Genomic DNA, 8,583 nt, shown 5'->3' on the forward strand with positions numbered 1-8,583 from the left:
AATACAGTAGCCTACAGACTCTAAAAGAAAATTGGGCCCCATCAACAGGACTCAGCCCCTTGGTCAGCAGCAGAAAGACCTGTGGTCATCATCTTATATACAGTGCATTGCTCATAGATGTCTATCATGTTATACAGTAGGCTACATACCAGGGTTTTTCCTGGGGCAGAATGAGGCCTTGGTGGTTGATCTTGTGCGCGCGTAGCGCGGCCACATTTTTTTTGAGGGACCCCCAATTGTTGTATTTGTATTGTAAATTGCAATTACTATTTATTATTACTATTGTAGGAGCCAGATATGGTCCTGTGATACGTGTTGTAATTCACTGTGTGGGCATGGGGTGGCGCTGTCACAATACCTGAGGCAGGTGTATATCAGGTAGCACATTTGTTGTTGTTGTCGTCAGGTGTTGACCCCGGAAGGGCAAATAGGTTTGACCGCAAGGGCGCTAAGTTTGTTATTGTTTGTACCAGTGATTAAGCCATTGATGGCACATAGTAACACAATAAATGTTTATTATGCAGCAAACCAACGACTACGGATCTTATATAACCAACAGCAACACATCAAATTTAGGACGCACGGCGCGTCAACCGGACAATCCGTCGGGTTAGCATCTCAGTAGTAAGTAGTAGACTATGCTCCTTTAACAATTATTATTAATGTACCTGGTTATGTTACAGTAGAGAAACAAAAAACAGTTACCAAAACTGAGTATTTACTAGCTAAGATTGGCAAAAGATTGGCGTGGTGCAACCGAAATTAGTAAACAACTAGTTTGAAACTAGCTAGTAACAACTAGGGGTTTAGTAACTACTGCATGCCTGCATTTAGTAATGACTTACGCCAAATTGGTGCAACCCAGTCCAGTAGGCTACCAGATACGATGTTGTAATGTATGCACATATTTTGCTACCACGGTTGCCAGACGGAATTGACAATGTCCAGCCCAACCAGTCTAAAAGCTGCCGAATCCACCCGTCCAGTGTGACCAAAGTAGCCCAATCTGGCAACACTGCTTGCTACGTTCTTGCAGCTCGCGTGAACACAGGTTCTTCCATCAGCGCTCGCCTGCCGCTTCGATTGCAGACTCAAGTTAACGCGCGTGCAGAAAGATGCCACGAAACTCAAGTCCCGTAAAACAAATTGTTATTTCTCGCCGTGACAAATAGAGATGCGGCGTGAGAGCGTGAGAACTGGTTGAAATGCGTGAGTCTCACGGTGATTGCGTGAGACTTGGCAGCTCTGCTAGCTAATAAGCTAACACTTGTTTGGCTAGTGTAGTAAACACACACACACACACACACACACACACACACACACACAGACACACACAATAACTTGTGAACAACACAACAAACAAAACCACGCTAAGTCAGCTAACAAAAACAAATAAGCTTCTAATAAAGCTAGCTAGTTAACAAGCTAACACCTGTGTGGCCTAGTAAACACTCCCTAATACAGTGAGTAAATAACGCATTACAACTCGCTACATATGGCAGACCTTACCCAGCTAGCAATTTTTGGTTCTAAAAATGTTCAAAGAATGTTACCTAGAACGTTCTCGTAATGTTTTCAGCGGGAAGTTTTCTTTAAGTTCCCAGAATGTTCTAGGATAACGTTCTCTAAAAACATTTTAAAAATGTTGTGTGATAACCTTCTTAAAATGTTAAGTGACAACATTGCTAGAACATTATGCCCCAATGTTCTTGAAAACGTTCAGTGGGAAGTTCCCAGAATGTTCTAGGATAACGTTCTCTAAAAACATTTTTAAAATGTTGTGATAACCTTCTTAAAATGTTAAGTGACAACATTGCTAGAACATAATGCCTTAATGTTCTTGAAAACGTTTTCAGTGGGAAGTTCCCAGAATGTTCTAGGATAACGTTCTCTAAAAACATTTTTAAAATGTTGTGTGATAACCTTCTTAAAATGTTTAGTGACAACATTGCTAGAACATTATGCCCTAATGTTCTTGAAAACGTTTTCAGTGGGAAGTTCCCAGAATGTTTTAGGATAATGTTCGGTAATAACCTTCTTAAAATGTGAGTTGACAATATTGCTAGAACATTACACCTTATGTTCTCAAAACATTTTCAGCTTAAGTTTTTTGTTTGTTCCCAGAATGTTTTAGGATAACGTGTGTTACGTTTTGGAATAATGTTCTAAATGTAGAGTGGTGTTGAACCCATGTGCGGTGCGACTCAGAGGAATTGAGGTCGAGACATGAATAAAATAAAGTTCTCTTTACTGAGATGAATACACTGAATATCCATAGGACCGTGATACAGAACCACAGAAAAATAAAGGAGAGCAAGCAAGGCTCTGCGTAGCGAGTCGATAACTAATAACAAAAACAAAACACTTGCGAGTAGCGAAAACAAAAGATGAGCAAACAAGGCTCCGTTTACTAATAGCAAACTTCACTTAAACACAAACAAATCAAAACACACATATAGTCAATAATACCTGGAAGTAGCGACAGGTAAGGTAAAGTCCTCCAGGACCGAAAGGACAGGGACAAGTATCATGCACAATATTCTTAAGGGAAAGACGAGGGTTCACAAGACGCTAACAAGTACGAACAACTGACAAGGGAACAGGGAAATGGGACACACCTAAATACACATACAAACACTCACAGATGACAATAATCACGTAATTAGTCCAGGGCTGGAGTGATGCTGCTCTTCAACCAGCAGAGGCATCGGGGAGTTTTCCTCACTGACCCCCCTCGTAACAAACGTGCTCTAAAAACCATTCTAAAAACGTTTGCTTATAACCTTCTTAACATGTTTACTGAAAACCCTGTTAAAACATTATGCCCAAACATTCTTAAAATGTTTTTAGCTAAACGTATTAACACATGTAAAAGTTTGATAACATCAATATTCAAGTCTTTCAACATAATGTATCATTATTTATTAACATTAACAACAGAGGTGAGACAGGGAGAGGCAGCCACAGCTTCATTTGAGAACTTTTTTTTTTTTTTTTAAAGCAAAACATCATATACTGTACATACTGAAAACATGGAAGTCAGAACCTATCATCACTGCAACAGTACATATCTCTGACAGTACATATCCTCATGACAGACAGGCATTCCCAAAGTGTTGATTGCTTGATTTAGTCCTCGAACAGTGTGGGGCTTCTGCTCCCCTCAAGTGCTGCTGCTGCACCTGGACACATTCTTAAACATCATCCCTGGACACATCCTTACTCGGAACTCTGTCCTCAGTCACAGATGGTCCACCTGTATCACTGTCCTCAGTCATGGATGGTCCACCTGTATTATCCACCTGCATTATAACAAAAATAGTATTTAAAATCAGAATAGTTTCTGATTCATCAGAAGTCTTTTTGGTAGCCCTTTAAATTACAGGCCGTTAATTATGCAGTAATTACTGTAAATAACCAAGTAATATCCATGTAAAATAGACATGTAGAATGCTAGTAATTGTGCTCGCTAGATTGCTATAGCTTGCTAGCTAGCTAGCTAGCTCCCAAACCTGTCCCAAACTTTTGGGCTGGTAGATTTGCTTCACTCACCAGACAAAAAACCAACAACAATGACGTTAATCTATTGAGTGGCTGGTAAAATCTGAACGTTCACCAATGTGTCGATTTGGACGGTGGATAAAAGTTAATTTTGCGCCCAGCTTCCTAGCAATTTCTGACAACACACACGCTCGACGTTATTCGCATTAACGGTTAGTTTGTGGTCAAGAAAGTAAATGTATCCATACAAAGTAAAGTTAATCAATTAAAAACAGTTATTGTAACCTTACCGTTTAATCCACAGTGTCCCATTTCCTTGTGCTGTCTTCAACTAAAACCGTCTACCTGTGCCCGACCACTGAACATCTCAGTCAGGCTTAGTGAAATCTAATCAGAGTCGTTTGATTGGTCTGCCACGTCCTCAGCCTCCTCGGTTATTGGTGCAAGTCTGAAACTTGAATTTTTAATAACATCCCCAAAACATTTTCTGAATGTCTGGGCATAATGTTTTAACAGGGTTTTCAGTAAACATTTTAAGAAGGTTATAAGCAAAGGTTTTTAGAATGGTTTTTAGAGCACGTTATCCTAAAACATTCTGGGAACAAACAAAAAACTTAAGCTGAATTTTTTTTGAGAACATAAGGTGTAATGTTCTAGCAATATTGTCAACTCACATTTTAAGAAGGTTATTACCAAACATTTGTAGAATGTTTTTTGAGAACATTATCCTAAAACATTCTGGGAACTTAACGAAAACTTCCCGCTGAAAACATTTTCAAGAACATTAGGGCATAATGTTCTAGCAATGTTGTCACTTAACATTTTAAGAAGGTTATCACACAACATTTAAAACATGTTTTTAGAGAACATTATCCTAGAACATTCTGGGAACTTAAAGAAAACTTCCCGCTGAAAACATTTTCAAGAACATTAGGGCATAATGTTCTAGCAATGTTGTCACTTAACATTTTAAGAAGGTTATCACACAACATTTAAAAAATGTTTTTAGAGAACATTATCCTAGAACATTCTGGGAACTTAAAGAAAACTTCCCGTTGAAAACATTACGAGAACATTCTAGGTAACATTCTTTGAACATTTTTAGAACAAAATATTGCTAGCTGGGAATGTTCTTCCTTTGTTATCGTGTAACATTGTGGGAACATTTTATAAAAGAACATTCTATAATCTGTTACCTAAACAATGTCCCCAAAACATCCTTGGAATGTTGCAGGTAAAACGTTCTTCCTTACATATCACATTACAGGAACATTTTAGAAAAACGTTTTGTGATCTGAGGCATCAATAACATCCTGAAAACATTATCGAATGTTGCTTTGAAAATGTCCTTCCTTTGTTATCATGTAACATTGTGGGAACATTTTATAAAAGAACATTCTATAATCTGTTACCTAAACAATGTCCCCAAAACATCCTCAGAATGTTGCACCTAAAACGTTCTTACTTTGTTAACATTTAACGTTATAGGTCAGGAACATTATTTGAAATGGTAAACATCCTTAAAATGCTCTTTGAACATTAGATGAAAACGTTTTCTTTAAAACATTAGCAGAACTTGTAGGGAATGTTAGCCAATGTTGTGGGAACATTCCCTCCTAGCTGGGAATCTGTTACCTAAACAATGTACGGTGGCCGACAAGGGCAAACGCGCTGCAAATACCGAAACGCGCTGCATATAGAAAAACGCGCTGCATATAGAGAAACGCGCTACATATAGAGAAACGCGCTGCATAGAGAAACGCGGTGCCTATAGAGAAACGCGCTACATATAGAGAAACGCGCTACATATAGAGAAACGCACGCTGCATATAGAGAAACGCTGCAATTCAGTTCACAACACAACGGAAGTGTTCTCACAACACAACGGAAGTGTAGAAAACGCTGCAATTCAGTTCACAACACAACGGAAGTATTCTCACAACGGAAGTGTTCTGGGGGGGAACGATAAGTGGAACGGACCGGAGACATGTTTTTGAAGAAGTTCCGAAAAGCAGTTCTGAAGAGGTTGTGGAGTGAAGAGGCGACATAAAAGATTTTACAGGGGGGTAGAGGGGATGAAGAGGTCTTAGGAGGGGTAGTTAAGGTGAAGACTGAAGAGATAGGCCTTCAGTCAAGCAAGCGCTCGAGGGTGTGAAATATGAGTGCTTTTTTCAGGATCAACATTGTTTAGCACACCTGATCGCACTTGACCTGCTAATTGTCATGAACACATCTCTATGACCTCTACTCCATCGACCTGACCGCAGGATAAACAACACTCTAGCGCTGTGGTAATTTCAACAGTTACTGCTGACGCAGATTGCCAATACGCCTGGATACGGAACGGACCGGAGACGTGTTTTTGAAGAAGTTCCGAAAAGCAGTTCTGAAGAGGTTGTGGAGTGAAGAGGCGACATAAAGGTACATATTATATTTCTTATTTATGTCTGCAGATAACATGTGCTGTATTTCAAACCGAAGGGCTCATTCTATGCCCTACACCCTACGAAGGGTTCGTAGAAGCTTGTGCAGTGGAGGGATTCTTTATTGGGAATTCACAGCCGACTGAGGCACTCTCCCCTCCCGCGACGGAGGGTTATCAGCCTGGCTGGGGTTCCATACTATAATTGTGTTAGTATTAATGTTAATACTATAATTGTGTTAATATTAAATAATAAACCATATCAATGCCTGTCTTCCAGGCTGCCATGTTTTGTCCTTTCTGTGGCCAAGATCTGGGGACTGTTCAAGTCTTCTGTGTCTCATGTGGCAAAAATGTAGTTTTTGGCAGCACCTGAAGGCAACAGTGAGTAGACATGATGATTGTATTTGAGTTTGTTTGCAGAATATGGGGTACAACACACCTTTGGGAATACTAATGCAATAGTTTTCAGTATGGAAGCCTACTTTCCTGAATGTAAGATTGAGGTCATGATTAGATTGTAGACTAATTTATTAGAAATGTAAGTTATATAATAATTGTATACAATTTCTCGATGCATATGATTAAACAGTTGGGTATAGGGAGTGTTTTTGAGTCCCACTGCCATGGGGTAGAAACAGGTCTTATGGCCTGAACTTTTGGTCTTGATAGACCTCAACCTCTTACTAGCAGGGAAGGGGTTCAAACAAATGGTGTTCAGGGTCAGAGGGGTCTGCCATAATCTTTCCTGCACTTCACCTGGTACTCAAGGCGTATAAGTTAAGTCCTGAAGAGAAGGCAGATCAGATGATGTGCTGCAGCTTGTCCTAGCAGAAAATGTTGTCTTTATTATATTTTTCTTTCTTTTTGTTTATCAGGCTCAGCATCAGACAGCCCCACAGAAGAGGATCTGATTCTAAAGTACTTCCATGATGGCTACAGCTACGATTGATTGATTGATTGAAAACTTTATTAGAAGATTTGCAGAAGTAGGTACATGAAAGTGCATATTACATACAAGGTCAACTAAAAGAATAAAAACCCAAGAAAGCCACTGGCTTATTTCAATTGGGTTCCTTGGGGTCGATGAAATTTTGGATTTCCTGGCAATGACTCACAATGTTAAAATGAGCCTCATTCTTTTCAAAGACACGTCAGAACTCTAAGAAGGAACAGAAACAGAAAACAGCGAAGGTATGCTCTTTAACATTGTTTTTATTAGTATAGAAGTCACTTCCCCTTGATGTTCAACCACAATGGTCATCTGACCAACTAACTAACTAACTAACCAACTAACCATCAAACAGTGATGATGAGGAAAACGAATGGAGTTTACTGTAGTCCAAACCCTGGGGAATTTTGTATCCCAAAGTCCATGTTGTTCCGAAACTCAGTGTAATTCATGGCCATCGGTATCTCTATTGTGTTGGCGCAGGTTCTGCTCATTGGGAAGCGTGATGTCCGCAGAAAAAGCAGTTTGGGTGGTGGCTGGATCCCAGAGGGAGGCAGTGCGTCGAGTCCTGTGGCGAACATGAGGATGTCCTGGAGGAAGATTCCTGTTTGTTTCTCTGAAAAAAGTAGATTTAGTTTAGTTGTAAAATATAATATTTCAATGGAACTGCCAGCAATAGAAGATGATATCAAGATGACATAATTAAAAGATCTGGGGACTGTTCAGGTCTTCTGCAGGGTAGGGAGTGTGTTTGATGAGATAATTAAAATAAACCTTCTGTGTCAAGAAGATAGTCTCTCCAGAATCCGAGTACACAGGTTTCTTCCTGTCGCCTTGTGCACCCTGCTTCACTGAGCTGAACCTCAAAGATGTCCTCCAATGTTTCAGCTGTTAGATGTTGAGCACTTGAGCACATAAAGACCCCGAATACAGATGCATGCTGTTCCAAAGCATGAATTACATCTAGTGTTGCAAGTCCATCCTTGAATCTACAAAACATTAAGAGCAATCATCGCCTAACATGCTAACAGCAGCATCTTCAAGCAGTCCCACCAATCATACATCAATGTCAAATTTGTCAAAATGTACATTCTGCCAAAATAACTGTCACCTTACCTTTGAATTGCGAAATGGTTGCGATATATGATGTACCACTGCATGAAATCCTGGATGATCTTCTTTTTGTCACCCACACAAACAGGGTACTGAAAGCAACCAGCAGTCTGCAACATGCTGGAATGTCTGTCAACTAGTACAACTAGTTCGTCCAGCGTAGCTGCGTTGGATATCTAGGGTAGACAACAATCATCATAAACATAAAGAGAAAGTGACTAAATGAGCTTTGTTAATATATAGTACCAACCTACCTCAAGCAGGGAAGCTCTAATGGTGTCGTCCGTTACATCTTCAACCATGGCTACAGTGTCGGTGTTTGTTCCTGTGAGGTGCTCGTAGAGCATCTTGGACAGGAAGCGAGGACCTGGACCACCATGAACTATCGAGGTTGCAATCATCCTTCCAGTGTCAAAGTACTCATCATCTCTTGCAGCTGTTGATCATTTTTGTTCAATTAGTACCACATTAACCAACATTATACAACAGTTAGTTCCGACTAACTAATTTGATTGGTCAAGAGGCATTCCATGAGTGCTGATATTCAGTTTTAACAGCACTGGGACTTTTTAAGTATATATATTTATATCACTCC

Source organism: Nansenia antarctica (assembly GCF_963989245.1).
Source record: "Nansenia antarctica genome assembly, chromosome: 2".
Lineage (NCBI taxonomy): Eukaryota > Metazoa > Chordata > Actinopteri > Argentiniformes > Microstomatidae > Nansenia > Nansenia antarctica.